At 42.3% G+C, this 16,019-nt stretch overlaps 1 non-coding gene across 1 annotated transcript; it reads left to right on the top strand.

Annotated features, from left to right (window-relative positions):
• The first annotated feature begins 270 nt into the window (after positions 1-270).
• On the top strand, positions 271-434 carry LOC142428466 (U1 spliceosomal RNA). Its single transcript, XR_012780361.1, has one exon. It is a non-coding gene; the product is annotated as a U1 spliceosomal RNA (small nuclear RNA).
• Positions 435-16,019: the final 15,585 nt, after the last annotated feature.

Raw genomic sequence — 16,019 nt, 5'->3', positions numbered from 1 at the left:
ACTGAGTGATTATAAAAGGAGAAAAAGTAAAACTTAAGCACATATGGGTGTTTTTAGGTATGTATTATTTAGTTTGTTTCAAACTAGAAACCATCTTTAGGCACAAGGATTTATAATTCACCGTAGTCCAAGTTACATGGGACATAGAAAAAACATTCAGATGTATTGAAAATGACATGCTGTGTGGGTTTTTGGTTAAGACCAACAACAGCAAATTAGAATAATAAATTCTATCTTGACAAAGAGTTTAGATAATTTTCAGATACATGAATACTTACCTGGCAGGGGAGATACCATGAGCACGAAGGTGGTTTTCCCAGGGCGAGGCTTATCCATTACACTCCGGATGTGCTGACCCTTGCGATTTCCCCAAATGTGGGAAACTCGACTGCATAATTTGTGGTAGTGGGGGACTGCGATCATGCTCTCCCCTGTTATTAAAAAAAAGAAAAGAAAAAAAAGTTCAGATACATGATCTCTGTATTAGCATTATCTGCATGGACTGCGTTTAGAAGAAACACATCATTAGAAAGATCTAGTATCTTTATTTTTAAAGTTATATGTTTTATTCCTGAATTACGAAGTAACATTGGTCAAAGATACAAAATGTTCTTCATTCTCAGAGTCCTACTGCTATTGTCATTGGAAACAGCTCTTTAAACGATTCTTACTAGATTTTAGATTGACCAATAAGCCCCAAAACTATTGTGCCCTCCACTTGCATTGCTGGTGGAACTTTCAGCAAACTATCCTACTCAGGCTTCTTTCAAGGTGTTTGATGTGGTTTTCTGCCACTGTATCCCTGGGGAATAAATATCAGCCTATGAAATCAGTAAGGTTAATATAGAAAGGAAAGAAACACAGGATAAATAAAACACTATTTAAAAGTCAAACAAAACTTTAATAACGTGTTATATAGTCATGACACTTAAAGCAACCTGGTACAATGGTATATATGAATAGCAGTGGATTAGAATTGATAACCTAGATATACAACCAGGTACGTATAGACAACCTAATCTTTGATAAAGGACTAAAACACATTAAGTGGAGAGGAGATATCCTTTTCAACAAATGATGTTGGAAAAATTGGATTTCCACCTGCAAAAGAATGGAATAAAGTCCATACCTCATGCCACATACAAAAATGAACGCATGATAAATCCAATACCTACATATAAACCCTAGATCATACAGCGAGACAATAAAAATGTAGGGACAAATTTGAGGGCAGTTATACAAGATATAAACACACTATGGCCATAATAAAAATATTCACATTATAGAAGACAAAATAAAGAACTGGGAGCTACTAAAAATACATTAATGCACATCAAAAGCCTTCATCTATAAATCCCTGAGGACCAATAATGAGAGTAGCCATACCAGGAGGGGAAGGGGATGGTGGAGTAGAAAGGGGGAATCGAACACAATGATCTACATATAATCCTCTCCCTGGGGGTCGGACAACAGAAACGTGGGTGAAGGGAGACATCTGGCAGTTTAAGATATGACAAAACAAGAATAACCTATAAATTATCAAGGGTTCGTGAGGGAGGGACAGTGAAAGAGAGGAAAATGAGATGATAACAAGGGCTCAAGTAGAAAGAAATGTTTTGAGAATGATGATGGCAACAAATGTACAAATGTGCTTCACACAATGATGTATAGATTGGGATAAGAGTTGTACGAGCCCACAATAATATGACTAAAAAAACCAAAACAACTTCACAAAGAACACTAGGATACAGTTAATTCACACTTCCTAACTTGTGTATGTCTGCATGAATGCCTGATTGCAAGTCTCACTCTCTATTATTTCATTCTAGTCCATTAGGCTAAATAACCGCTTCTTGACTTTTTATAATAAAGCTTACATTTTAAATATATTTAAGAATGAAATCTAAGAGAATCATAGAATAATTAATGCTTTTGGTATTGTTCTTTGACAGGTGTGGCTTTGATGGGTGACCAGCTATTCCTCACCTCTCTTGACTTTCATTATAACTAAGAATTTCCCCTGTGTGACTGATTTTTAGTGGAATTTTCTCAAAGAACAGGTCCAGTCAATCCCGAAGGATCTAGGTTGCTGACTCCTACCTTTGAGTGACTCATGGTCTCAAGTCTAGCATTTCCACATAAAAGAGCTTGTTCCCCTTTAATACAGAAAAGAGAGACTTCTACTCACATTGGTAGAGTCATGGTGAACTACAACCCAGAAAAGCAGGGAATAGACTTCCAGCAAGATGGCGATGGTGTAACACATACCAGAGGGACTCCACAGGGAAATTCAACACTGTTGGAATGCAGGAGGAATATCATAAAGATAAGTAGGCTCAGACCGATGGGGATTTGAGGGGCTGGGGGCTTTTGGCTTACCTCAGTGGAGGTCGCTGGGGCTTCACCTTGGTCCCGCCACTGTCTCTGCTGGAGCCGGGACCATGTGGAGCCTGTAGGGAGGCTTGGTCTCAACACAGCCACAGTTTTTCACCACCAGCCTCAGGGGAGGGACTAAACCCATGGGGCTCCTCTCTGTCCCCCCCTAGATCTTGGAGGGCTGCACAGGGAGGGGGCCTCTTCTCAACACAGCCACAGCTTGCCGCATGCTGCCGCAGAGCAGGGACTAAACCCTGCAGCTCCACACTGGCAGGGATCTAACCAAGCTACATTGTTGCTTTGTTTCCATCTGTTCACTATATCCCCTCCCCCTGCTCCCATGCATCCAGAGCTTGCTTGTTAACTTTTTTCCCTCCTCTTTGCCTCTTTCTTGGTCACTCACAAGCTATTGCTAACCTCCAGACCACTTCCCTTAGCCTAGGGCATTTACACCTGTGCCACACCCAGCTAGGTGAGCTCCACCCTGTGTAGCTAGGGAGGCTGGGAAAAGGCCTGCTGACCCCCACAAGGGGATACTCTGCTCAACTTATTTTTTTCTGCTCAACTTCTTCCTGGGGAATTCCTGCCTGTGTGCCTGGGGTCACAAATTAAAAGAGGGACCAGATTTTAACCCGATGCTGCAAGATGTGAATCCAACATGCCCGCCTGGAGTGAGAAATCAGTGAAGAGGTCTGGGGGGCCGGCCCCAACCCCAACTAGTAATGGGACATTTGCCCCTCCCCTCAGAAGAATTTATATCAAAGGATGACACTGAATCTACAGTTCTGGAAGAGGGACATATCTGATCGGAGCACATGGGAGCAGATGGAGGGGGAAGAGGAGAGAGTGGAGCACATCATGGCCCACCAGGCCAGGAGGTCGATGTTCCCAAATAGAACAGCCAGTCGACAGAGAGGACCACATGGCCAGCCCCACTATGAGGCATGACATCCCTCACTGACCCATAGCCCTACAGGTGACAACACCTGAGATACAGCGAAGTAATTGCAACCAATTGGATCCCGCCACACCGAGGAAAAACATTAAGGGGTGTAACAGAACAGCAAGGGAATGGAGCAGCAAGGTCCCCAGGGAATGCTGAAGGTGGACTTTGGGCCCAGGGCATGGTGCCCCAAAAGACTGGACTGTAAAACACTCCTAAAGGCTAACAAACAATCCTGGAACTAACTACAAGCTTTTCTTTCTTGCATTTTGTTTTTGTCATTGGTTTGTTGTTTTGTTGTATACTGTTGCTTGGTTGTGCTCTGTCTTGTTTTTGTGAAAGTTACTATCTAAGCAGGTCTGTCTAAATAAGATAGGCTGGATGAACAATTGCAGGAGAAAACAAAGGGACCGATAGTTACGAGGGGACATGGGAGAAGGGGAGGTGGGGGGGGGGAAGGTAGTGGTATTAATAAACCCAGGTACAAGGGAACAACAAGCTATCCAAATCAGTGGTGAGGAGGGTGAAGGGGATCTGGTAGGCTGGGACCAAGGGTAATGTAACTAAGAGGAATGGCTGAAATTCTGGGTGGGACAGCATGATAGTGGGACCGGAGGGAAGTCAAAGGAAACAGAGGAAGTGCTGGGAGGCAGAGGGCATTTATAGAGGTCTAGGTAAAGGCATGTACATATGCGAAAATATTTATACATGTGGATGGGGAAATAGATCTATGTGCCATATTTATAGGTTTAGTATTAAGGTAGCAGAAGGACATTGGGCCTCCACTCAAGTACACCCTCAATGCAAGAATACTTTCTTCTATTAAATTGGCATTCTATGATGCTCACGTTCCTGGCACAACCACTGAAGACAAAGTGGATAAACAACTAAATATGGGGAAGAAAGCTGATGGTGCCCAGCTTTCAAAAGAGATAGTGTCTGGTGTCTTAAGGACTTGAAGGTAAACAAGCGACCTTCTGGGTCAGAAGCAATAAAGCGCACATTGTAGAAGCACACCAGCCTGTGTGATCAGGAGGTGCTTAAGGCATCAGTTATCAGGCTTCAAAGGAAAAAAATCATATTGTATTCTCACCTCCCTGACATAGCTGCTGAAGACAAATGGGTGCATAAGCAAATGTGGTAAAGAAAGATGATGGTGCCTGGCTATCAAAAGATATAGCATCTGGGGTCTTAAAGGCTTGGAGGTAAACAAGAGGCCACCTAGCTCAGAAGCAACAAAGCCGACATGAAGGAAGCACACCAGCCTGTGAGACCACAAGGTGTCAAGGGATCAGGTATCATTAGAACAAAAATATCTCACCATAGTGAATGAGCGGGGGAGTGTGGAATGGAGACCCAAAGCACATTTGTAGGCCACTGGACATTCCCTTACAGAAGGGTTTTGGGGAGGAGATGAACCAGTCAGGGTGTGATGTAGCAACGATGAAATATACAACTTTCCTCTAGTTCCTAAATGCTTCCTCCCCTCAACCCACGCCCACTGTCATGATCCGAATCCTACCTTGCAAGTCTGGCTAGACCAGATGATGTACACTGGTACAGATGGGAACTGGAAACACAAGGAAGCCAGGTGGATGATGCTCTCAGGACCAGTGGCATGAGTGGAGATACTTGTAGGGCAAAAGGAGGGTGGGTTGGAAAGGGGAAACCTATTTCAAGGATCTATATGTGACCTCCTCCCTGGGGGACAGACAACATAAAAGTGGGTGAAGGGAGACATCAAACAGGCCAAGATATGACAAAATAATTATTTATAAATTATCAAGGGCTCATGAGGGAGAGGGGACTGGAGAGGGAGGGGGAGAAAAAGAGGACCTGATGCAAACTGCTAAAGTGGAGAGCAAATGCTTTGAAAATGATGAGGGCAAAGAATGTACAAATATGCTTTACACAATTGATGTTATATATGGATTTTGATAGGAGTTGTATGAGCCCCTAATAAAATGATTTTTAAAACAATGAGCTGAGACTAAGGGCTCAAGTAGAAAGCAAACGTTTTGAGAATGATGATGACAACGAGTGTACAAATGTGCTTGATACATGGATGTAGATAAAGAGTGTGATAAGAGTTGTATGAGCCCCCAATTAAATGATTGGGGGAGGAAGCAGGGAAGAGTTACATAAGGACAGACATTGACCTCTGGTACAGTGATCGTCCTGCACGGCGTTGACAGAATACCTGCTTTGATCTTCTTTGACAATATGTTGCTGACCTTGCTTGCTAGATTCTGTGAGAACACCTGTCTGATCTTCCTTGAAAGATGTCGCTGATCAACCTTGCAAGCTCCTGAGAGAAGAGCTGCTCTGATCTGCCTTGCAAGATTTTGCTGATCTACCTTGTAAGATGCTGGGAGACCTGCCCAGATCTTCCTTGAAGGATGTCCTTGATGTGCCTGGCAAGATGGCGATAGACCTACTAGGGTCTTCCTTGTAAGATGTAGCTAATCTTCCTTGCAAGATGCTGGGAAAATCTGCACTGATCTATCTTGCAAGCTGTCACTGATATTCTTTAAAAGGTATTGACAGAAGACCTACTCTGATCTTCCCTGATGTGCCTTGCAAGATGCTGACAGAAGCCCTGCCACGATCTTCCATGCAAGTTACGAGAGAAGACCTGCTCTGATCTGCCTTGCAAAATTTTGCTGATCTTCCTCTCAAGATGCTTCTGATGTGCCTTGCAAGATGGTGACAGAAGACCTGCCCAGATCTTTCTTGCAAGTTGTCACTGATCTGCCATGCAAGATGCTGACAGAAGACCTGCTCTGATCTGCCTTTAAAGGTATCCCTGGTCTTCCTTAAAAGATGCTTAGAGACCTTATCTGATCTTCCTTTCAACATGCTGCGAACTGCCTTGCAAGATGCTGATTGAAGACCTGCTCTGGCCTTCCTTGCAAGATGTCCCTGGACTTCCTTTAAAGGTGCTGAGAGAAGAGCTGCTCTAATCTTCTGGCGAGATGCTTCTGGTGACCCTTGAAATATGGTGATTGGACCCTAATAAAATGTTTAAAAAAAAAAAAGAAAGATGGTGATTGAAGACCTGCTCTGGTCTTCCTTTGCCAAGATGTTGCTGATCTTCCTTGCAAGATGCTGTTAGAAGATCTGGTCTTATCTTCCTTCCAAGACGTCGCTGATATGCTTTGCAAGATAGAAAACCTGTTGTGATCTTCCTTGAAAGATGCTGATGATCTTCCTTGGAAGATGCTGATTAAAGAACTGCTCTGGTGTTCCTTGCCAAAATACCGCTGTTTTTCCTTAGAAGATGCATACAGAAGACCTGCTCTGATCTGACTTGAAAGATACCGCTGATCTTCTTTAAAAGGAGCTGAGAGAAGACCTGCTCTGATTTTCTTGCAAGATGCTTCTGATGAAAGAAGACCTGCTCTCTGATCTGCCTTCCAGGTATCCTTGGTCTTGCTTAAAAGGTGCTAAGACCTGTTCTGGTCTTCTTGCAAGATACTTCTAATCTGACTTGCAAGATGGTGATTAGAAAATCTGTTCTGGTCTGACTTGAAATACGTTGATCTGCTTTGCAATATAGAAGACCTGCTCTGATCGTCCTTGCAAGATGTTGCTGATATTCTTTGGAAGATGCTGATGGAAGACCTGCTGTGGTCTTCTTTGCTAAGATGTCTCTGATCTTCCTTGCAAGATGTTGTGAGAAGACCTGATCTAATCTTCCTTCCAAAATGTTGCTGATATTCCTTGCAAGATGTCGCTGATCTGCTTTGCAAGAGAGAACACCTGCTCTGATATCCCTTGTAAGTGAAATGCTGATCATCTTTGCAAGATGCTGAGGACAGTCTGTTAGAAATGTTCCGCTGTGCACATGCACATCTACTTACAAGGTGTTTGATCCCAGGTCTAGCCTCAGCAGGCCAATGGGTGGGTCAAATATTCTCCCTCTTCCTCTCTGGCAACTTTTGGGAAGATATGGGTTGGGTTCACTTCTCTTTTCTCCATTCTTATGTTTTGAAAGGTTTGTAGGAAAAATAGGACTTTTATCTGTATTTCATAATTGTTGGGAGCCATCCCAGCCATGCTGTCTAGCAAAGGTACAGCCTGGTGGAAGTAGCTTCTGCAGAGGAGAGGTTCTCAGAGAGGGTTTCCAACATCCCTCAAATATTTGCTGCTGTTAAATCCACTCTTGAGAATTTTGTGCATTGTCATGTTTACCGCACCTGGAACCAATGCGAGGGCAGTCTTGAGAAGTATGAATGAAATTAGATCTAAAACTTGCTTCAATATGATGGTGCTTTCCACACCTGAGGCATTGAGAGGCTTACACAACAAGACATCTTTGGGAATTCTGAGAAAGATATGTGGGAATTGAGTGAGGAAGAAACCCAAAAGTTGAGGTTAGAGGAGAAATAAAACCCATCCAAAAAACCCTGGATTCCATCCAGATTAGGTAGTGGGGGACTCTTTTGCCCTCCGTGATATAGAGAACCAACTGATGACCCTATATCTTGGACAGGGGCTTAGATAGAAGGAGAAAGAATGGTTAACATTAATAGGAAACACATAAAAGGGGAAATATTAAGTATTTGGCAAAGAATCAGATGGTTTGGCTCTTTGGTGCCTCAGGAGTATAAAAAACAAAAGAAACATAGGTAGACAATGAAACAGTTACCATGGGAAAGTTTATAAAGCAAAATATGTAACACTGAGAAGCATTTAACTATGTTTTTAGATATTAGGCTTTGAAGTAGCACATGAGGTAGATTCATTGTTAGCCAACCAGGAAAGGAATATTGTGCAAAAATGATAGGGCAGTGAGTAGGATATGAGTCTAACCAAATTTTCTGAACACCTCAATCAAAAATAGTATGTGACTTATAAGACAAGCAGTACAGAAAGAACCAGGAAGATGACAGAAAGTGATAGAAAAAAGTACAGACCTCATAATGGTCTTTTATCAGGTTTCAGTAGAAACAATAAGGGTGATACTGGAGTTAATCATAAAGCATTGTTTTTATGTAGTGTTCTGCAAAACTTTTTATGCTATAAGTACCGCTGTTTGGAAGAACACAGCAGAGAATACTTCCACCATAACATCTCTCATTTCTGTCTTGTCTGTGTTCGCCGACTCCACACCTCCTTGAAGTATCTAGTTTAATCCTCCCGGAGCTGGACTCCGTCACATAATTGTACATCAAGACTTTGGCATATGCAGCACGACTTGCCTGTAGAGTCATAGTCGTTGAGGGTCCTGAATTTGTGTGTATGTGTGTGTGTGTGTGTGTGTGTGTACATCATACACACCTGTTTGTGTAGGGTGGGTTTTACCAAACACCTCAGGGGTCAGTCGATCAGTAGTCTAGGTCAGGCAAACACTGGTATCTTCTCATGTGCCTATTTATGTATGTTTGTCAAACTCACCCTGCTTGTAGGAGCTCTGCATGCTGTTGAACAGCTCTGGCTCCTCGCTGGCTAACAATTTCACCTCTTCCTACTGTGGAATAGTTCTCGATACTGGTTTTCATTTCTCAAATGGATAATTGTATTATGAATTTTAAAATTGGATATTTATATTGAAGAATATAATTTAAAGATACTGGAAGATGATTTTGTCGGTCACACATAAATGGTGACATATGTGTGTCTATGTGTAAGTGTAACTATGAAATTTAAAAAGACAGATGAGTCAGAACCAGGCAGGGCCTAACCCACAGGCAGACACACAAACTCAGGTGGTGCGACAAAACATAGTAAAACCTGAGGGTGGGCACAACATGCTGATAATACAGACTTAGAAGCTACAGCTGCATGTGATGACATGCCAAGCGACTTAACATGGTACTCTCTCTAAAAAATGTTCTCAGCACCACGTCCTAACCCACAACTGATAGGATCTTCCTTGTGAGATGGGATCAATCGGATCTGCCTTTCCTTGAAAATGCCACTGATGTTCTCTGCAAGATGTTGATAGAAGACCTGCTCTGATCTTCCTTGACAATATGTTGTTGACCTTGCTTGCAAGATTCTGTGAGACCATCTGCCCTGATCTTCCTCGAAAGATGTCGCTGATCATCTTTGCAAGCTGCTGAGAGAAGACCTGCTCTGATCTGCCTTGCAAGATTTTGCTGATCTATCTCGAAAGATGCTGAAAGAAGAACTGCCCTGAATTTTCTTGAAAGATGTCCTTGATCTGCCTGGCAAGCTTGTGATAGAAGACCTGCTAGGGTCTTCCTTGTAAGATATCGCTAATCTTCCTTGCAAGATGCTGGGAAAACCTGCTCTGATCTGTCTCGCAAGCTGTCGCTGATATTCTTTAAAAGGTGTTGACAAAAGATCTACTCTGATCTTCCCTGATGTGCCTTGCAAGATTCTCACAGAAGACCTGCCATGACCTTCCTTGCAAGATGTTGCAGATCTTCCTTGCAAGATATCCCTGGTTTCCTTTTAAAATGCTAAGAAAAGACTTGCTCTGATCTTCCTTTCAAGATCCTTCTGATTTGCCTTGCAAGATGCTGACAGAAGACAGGCTCTGATCTTCCTTGCAAGATGCTGCTGATCTTCCTTGGAAGATGCAGACTGGAGACCTGGTCTGGTCTTCCTTGCCAAGATGTCGCTGATCTTCCTTGAAAGATCCTGTGAGAAGACCTGGTCTTTTTTTACCTTCCAAGATGTTGCTGATCTTCCTTTGAAGATGCTGTTAGAAGTCCTGCTCTAATCATCCTTGCAAGAATGTCGCTGACGTGACTGGCAAAATAGAACACCTGCTCTGATCTCCCTAGTAAGTGAACTGCTGATCATCCTTGCAAGATGCTGAGGGCAACCTGGTGGAGATGTTCCAATGTGCGCATGCACCTCCAGTCACAGCAGGTATGAGCCCAGGTCTCGCCTCAACAGGCCCACAGGTAGGTTGAATGTGTGTGTTTCTGTAGGGTGGGTTTTACCAAACACCTTAAGGTCAGTCGACCAGTGGTCTAGATCAGGCAAACACTGGTGTTTTCTCATGTGACTATTTATGTATATTTGTCAAACTCACCCTGCTTGTAGCTCTGTATGCTGTCAATCAGCAGTGCCTCCTCTCTGGCTAACAACTTTACCTCCTCATACTGTGGAATAGTTCTGGGTGATGGTTTAATTTCTCAAATGTGTCACTTTTAAAAATATGAACTTTAAAATCAGATTTATATATTGAACAATGTAATTTTAAAATACTGGCAGATGATCTTGCTGGGCTTACATAAATGGTAACTGTGTGAGTGTGTGTGTTTGTGTGTGAGTGTATGGTGTGAACAAGGAAAAGACAGATGAGTCACGACCAGGCAGTGCCTAACCCACAGGCAGACACACAAACTCAGGTAGTGCGACAAAACATAGTAAAATCTGATGGTAGGCAAAACATGCTGATAATACAGACCTAGAAACAGCGGCTGCATGAGATGACATGCAAAGCAACTTAACACAGTACTCTCTGAAAAATGTTGCCAGCACCACTCCCTAAGCCACGAGTGATAGGATCTTCCTTGTGAGATGGGATCAATCGGATCTGCCCTTCCTTGAAAATGCCACTGATCTTCCCTGCAAGATGCTGAGAGAAGACCTGCCCTGATCTTCCTTGCAAGATGCTTCCTTTTCTGCCTTGCAAGATGCTTATAGAAGACCTGCTCTGATTTTCCATGCAAGAGTTTGCTGATCTTCCTTGCTAGATGCTAATACAAGACCTGTTTTGATCTTCCGTGCAAGAGATCCCTGGTCTTCCTTAAAAGGTGCTGAGAGAAGACCTGGTCTGATCTTCTTTGCAAGATGCTTCTGATCTGTCTTGCAATATGGTGACAGAAGACCTGCTCTGATCTTCCTTGCAAGATATCCCAGATCATCCTTAAAGGGTGCTGGAAGAAGACCTGCTCTTATCTGCCTTGGAAAATGTCGGTGATATTCTTTGGAAGATGAAGGCAGAAGACCTGCTCTGATCTTCCTTGCAAGATATCCCTGGTTTCCTTAAAAGGGGCTGAGAGAAGATCTTCTTGCAAGATGTTTCCAATGTGCCTTGCAAGATGGTGATTGAAGACCTACTCTTCTCTAGCTTGCCAAGAAGTCGCTGAACTTCCTTGCAAGATGCTGTGAGAAGACCTGGTCTTCTCTTCCTTCCAAGATGTTGCTGATTTTCCTTGGAAGATGCTGATAGAAGACCTGCTCTGATTATCCTCGCAAGATGTTGCAGATCTGCTTGGCAAGATAGAACACGTGCTCTGATCTACCTTTTAAGTGACTGCTGATCATCCTTGCCAGATGCTGAGGACAACTTGTTGGAGTTGTTCCGATATGCACATGCACCTCTGCTCCCAGTGGGTGTGAGCCCAGAACTGGCCTCAGCAGGCCCACAGGTAGGTCAAATAATTTTCCCTCCTCCTCTCTGGCAAAGTTTTGGATAGATATGGGTTGGGTTCACTTCTATTTTTTCTATTCTTATGACTGTTTCAAAAGATTTGCAGGAAAAATAGGACTTTTATCTGTATTTCATAAATGTACATCAAGATCCTGGCATATGTAGCCCACCGCACCTGTACAGAGGCATAGTTATTGAGGACCCCTGAGTGTGTGTGTGTGTGTATGTATGTGTATGTGTGTTTGCACATCATACACGCCTGTTTGTGAAGGGTGGGTTTTACTAAACACCTCGGGGGTCAGTCGAACCGTGGTCTAGATCAAGCAAACCCTGTGGTACCTTCTTATGTGCCTATTTATGTATGTTTGTTGAACTCTCCCTGCTCACAGGAGCTCTACATGGTGTCAACCAGCTCTGGCTCCTCTCTGGCTAACAACTTACCTCCTCCTACTGTGGTATAGTTATGTGTGCTGATTTCATTTCTTAAATGTGTAGTTTTTATTATGAATTTAAAAATCAGGAAATTATATTGAAGAATGTATTTTAACGATACTGGCAGATGATCTTTTTGGGCTTGCATAAATGATGATATGTGTGTGTCTGTGAGTGTGAGTGTAAGTTATGAAATTGAAAAAGACAGATGAGTCACAACCAGGGAGTTCCTAATCCACAGGCAGACACACAAACTCAATTGGTGCGGCAAAACATAGCAAAATTTAATGGTAGGCACAACATGCTGATAATACAGACTTAGAAACAGCAGCTGCGTGTGATGTCGTGCAAAGCGAATTAACACGGTCTCTCTGAAAAACTTTCCCAGCACCACTCCATCACCCACAAGTGATAGGATATTTCTTGTGAGATAGAATCAATCGGACCTACCCTTCCTTCAAAACACCACTGATCTTCCCTGCAAGGTGCTGATAGAAGATCTGCACTGATTGTCCATGCAAGATGTCGCTGATGTTCCTTGCAAGATTCTGTGAGAACACCTGCTCTGATCTTCCTCAAAAGATGTTGCTGATCATCCTTACAAGCTGCTTAGAGAAGACCTGCTGAGGGATGAATTAGGGGAAATCACAACAGACCCCAATGAGATTAAAAGAATAATCACAAAGTATTATGAAAGACTGTATCTTAATGAATTAAAAAATGTGAATGACATGGACAAATAGGTGGAAAAACGATCCTTCCCTAGATTATCCCAAATAGAGTTCAAGAACCTCAAGAAACTTTCCCATAACAAAAGAAATAGATCTGGTTATCAAGAATCTACCAACAAAAGAGGCCCCCCGACCAGAGAGCTTCACAAGGGAATTCTATCAAGCATTCAGTGAAGGGCTCTCACCGATCATCAACAAATTATTCCAGAGGATAGAAAAGGATGGCAAACTTGAAAACTTCCAAACTCATTCTACGAAGGCAGTCTAACTTTGATACCCAAATAGGGTAATAATCCCACAGGACTAGGGAAACTAACACTGAGGGAAATATGACTAGGACTATAATCCCTAACTTATAACAGAGGGAATTTGGAAAGCTAGTATTCCACGATAGGAAAGATACCACTTTGGTACATTAGAGATAAAGTCCGAGTACATTATCCTACTTTCAATATCATTCCCACAGATGCTCCCCTAAAAGCTATGCTGCCTTAAAGTGAGCACATGGTTGATCCTATCTCCCTATACAAATGGACATTCTTTTGTTACTCCTCCCATCAAGTAACCCATAACCCTCATACCTTCCTCCAATGCAGGAATTGTTTCCTCACCTGTGAGCTCAGGTACCTTAATGTGGTTACCACCCACATTGTGAATTATGTAACTACTGAATGTGCATGTTTTAAGGATACCTATAAATATCCCAAAACTATAAAGACTCACTCTCTCTTCTCCTACCGCCACATAAACCACCAAGAGGGGATGAGGTGAGCATGCTACTACCCCTTTATTTTACTCTCTCTCTTATCGTCTATAACTTTACTATAACCTTTACATATTATCACTGTACAATTGTGCCAATGGACCCTTTGGTTGTTAGAGGCTGGTTTCTTCTGACCAATGATGCCTAATATGGAGATGTAGGAAAATAATTCTTTTGAGTTATACCCTGTGTAACAATTGTACAACCTCTTCAGACAGAGAGGTTAAATCCGAGAAATTTCAGTATTTTTAGAATGACTGAGATATGGGTCAGGTGACGAGCAAAGATACAGAGTGCCATATCACTCTTAGCCACCTCTTAAATAAACAAAATGTAGTGCCAACAAATTAAAAAATAAAGGCATTTCTTCAAGTGGTAAAGAAATTTAAATCTTGTTTTCCAGAGTCAGGAGCCTTTGATATGGAGAGCAGGGACATGGTAGCTATTAACCTAAGAAACGTTCACAGGGAAGTACAGAGCATGCCCATGTATGGCTTTTCCTTTTCGCATCATTAACACACAGCCTGACTCACAACACCCACAGAGAGTTCAAGAACATCATCACAGTTCAAGAACAACATCATCAAGATTTCAAGAAAGTGTTTTCTAGTTGTGGCCCAGCTCCTCTTCTGTAGTTAGCATGATTAAAGTCTTTGTCAGTCTGAACACAGGATCCCTGTTGACTGGAGAGCTTTGACAAAAAGCATGCATCTCTACTGCATAATTCTTATGGTATCAGATATTGTGGAATGAAGCAGTGCATGCACAAGATCTCAAAAATACTGAGGATGGAATAGATATTGGAATTCATCAGTTGCTAGGGGATAAGAATTATATCACAGTTGAGTCACAACTAATTTTCTGGACAGGCATTCTCACAGGTACACTAGGTTTGCCCAAGGGACAGGGAGAAAACAGCACTATTAGGAGGCAGATGGCCCAATTACACTGCAGTGAATCAAAAAAATGATGAGCCTTATCTAGACTTTATCTCCAGATTGCAGGATGCGGTTTGCAAAAATGTGGCTGACTCAGGGGCTGCTGATAATCTCATTCTTATATTAGAATTTTAAAATTTGAACCCATCATGTCAATCTGTGATCCATCCATTCAAGGAACAGAGCTCACTCTGATTATTTCAGAATATGCAGGAACGTAGGAACAGATGAATACAGAAGTGATCTATGGCAGCTCCCTTGGGAAATTACAACAGGCATAAGGGGAAGTGCTTTATAGGTGGGGAAGAGGTAAATTTTAAAAGATAATGCCTGCAATTTTCATGAAGAAACAGGGCAACTCACAGCAGACAGGTACCGGGAAAAGAGGTGGGTTCCAGAGAACCTGGACTATGCCCCATTGCAAAAGGGGAGATCATTGAATAAATCAATGTCACTCAAGAGCCAACAGTGAAGGAATCCAGTTGGTAAGCACTTCCCAATCTGGAACCCTCTAAGGGGGCATGCTCCAAGCCCCACCCAAGAGAGCCTGAGGGAATCTGTTGCTAATAAGCCAAGCAAGAAATGCACCAGAGTCCAGCCAGCTTTATCAGACAATCACACTGCTGGGTGAAGATTTTCGATAGATTTAAACAGCCAAGAGGAATTCCAGCTTGTTCAAGACATCCCGCCAGAAATTATTAAAACCACAATGTTGGGACTGCTAACTAAAGAAACCATAGGACTTTTATTTGGAAATAAAATAAGTATAATATATTACTACTTAGTAATATCTCGAGACAGTAAACAATTGCTCTGTCTTCTCTCACCTCCATATGGGCAACCAAGAGAGGCTAAGGTGAGCATGCTATCAGGAAATGTATCTGACTCCTGTATTTTACTCACACTCCTATTTCTCCTATCTTCTACGACGTTACTATATGTTTATATATTATCACCGTGCAACTGCACCTATGGACCCTTCAGTTGTTAGAGAGAGGCTGGTTTCCTCTGACGTGATATCTGTAATGAACACAGATGCAAAAATCCTTAACAAGATATTTATAGGCCAAGAGAATACACAAGTATATAAAACATCATTCACCATTATCAGGTAGGAAACATCCCAGGGATGCAGGAATGATTCATCATTCAAAGATCCATCTATATTATACCCCATGTTGATAAGAAAAAATATAAGAGCCACATAATAATATCGATAGATGCAGAAAAAGCATTTGACAACATTCAACACCCCTTCCTAATTAAGACACTCATGAAGATATAGGAACAGAAGGAAGATTCCTCAAGATAATGCAAACTACCTATGAAAATACAACAGCCACATTATAGCCTATGAAGGAGAGAGGAAAATGATCCCAATGAAAAAGGAGACCAGACAAGGATGCCCTTTCTCCCTAATTGTATTCAATATCGTACAGGAGGCTTTAGCAAACAACGTGAGACAGTGGAAGGACAT

The sequence above is a fragment of the Tenrec ecaudatus genome, chromosome 15 (genome assembly GCF_050624435.1).
Source record: "Tenrec ecaudatus isolate mTenEca1 chromosome 15, mTenEca1.hap1, whole genome shotgun sequence".
NCBI lineage: Eukaryota > Metazoa > Chordata > Mammalia > Afrosoricida > Tenrecidae > Tenrec > Tenrec ecaudatus.
Note: the sequence above shows the minus strand (reverse complement) of the source record. Positions and strands in the feature narration are given on the sequence as shown.